Below are 998 nucleotides of genomic sequence, written 5' to 3'. Positions count from 1 at the left end.
CTGAAGGCACTCAGCCTTGGAGCAGGCATTCTCAGACTTTTTAGATTCAAAGCACCCCTTCAAAAATGCCAGTGCCCAGTTTTCACTTGTTTTTCCAACTACAGAAAATTTAACAGAGCCATTATTTTGTTGTAAAGACCCCAACTGGTCAGAATGATAAAAGTAATCCCAGAGGCTTCAAAGAGGAATCCAGAACACTAAATACAATCATGTTTGCTCACTTGTGCTAACACTGCACAGCAGCCTGCACCACTCTTAAGAGACCACTCCAGGGTGTATAGCACCCTGGTTGAGAACCACTGACCTACAGCAGTGGACCTCAACGTTTTGGCCCCATGGGCCAGATGAGTGGTGCAGGGCTGGTTCATTGGCTAGATGCACCAGGATAGGGTCCACGATCCTCAGATTGGCCCCCTGAAGTCTCTGCTGGTCCCCCACATGCTAGGATTGGGCTCCAGAGCAACATTCAGGCCTCAGGGCCTTGCGCTGCCTCTGCAGTCCTGCATGCCATGCTTGCATTGAATATAAAAACAATTCAATAAAAAATTAAAAATCCAGAATAATTAAAAGTAAAATATATTAATTCAAAATGTGTTAAAAAATGATTCTGAAAATAGACCGAGAAATCATGAAGATCCAAATGCAAAATCCTGCTTTCGGGGACCCTGCGAGACCACTTCCCAAAGTGGCAGCAACAAGGACTCTACCCCCTGCAGCCCCGCCCCCAGGACCGACGGCTCCTCCCACTAGGCAATCCCCGCCCGCTCGGAGAAACTCCCTCCTCCCGCTCTCCGCGCATGCTCACTACTGAAATGCCGCGACTGCCGCGCATGGTCAGTGGGGAACGCGGCTTTGAAAGGCCGCCGTCAGGCTGTACGGTTCTTTCCGGTACTAAGATGGCGGCCCTCAGCTGCTGCTTCCGCCCTGCGCGGGGGGTGAACGACGGCGGCCAGGAAGGCAGTGCCAAGGTGACGAGGCTCCCCCGGGAACAGCCTTCG

General features: G+C 51.7%; 1 protein-coding gene across 1 annotated transcript in view; it reads left to right on the top strand.

Moving 5' to 3' along the window:
* The first annotated feature begins 869 nt into the window (after nt 1-869).
* PRMT9 (protein arginine methyltransferase 9) overlaps nt 870-998 on the top strand; it is a 33,280-nt gene continuing 33,151 nt past the window's right edge. The window contains exon 1 of the mRNA XM_019522173.1: nt 870-968. The gene's annotated coding sequence lies outside the window, so the exon portion shown is untranslated. The remainder of the gene's footprint in view (nt 969-998) is intronic.

Source organism: Gavialis gangeticus, unplaced genomic scaffold (genome assembly GCF_001723915.1).
Source record: "Gavialis gangeticus isolate Ggan-Ray unplaced genomic scaffold, GavGan_comp1, whole genome shotgun sequence".
Taxonomy (NCBI): domain Eukaryota; kingdom Metazoa; phylum Chordata; order Crocodylia; family Gavialidae; genus Gavialis; species Gavialis gangeticus.
This window is presented reverse-complemented; position numbering and strand designations above follow the sequence as displayed.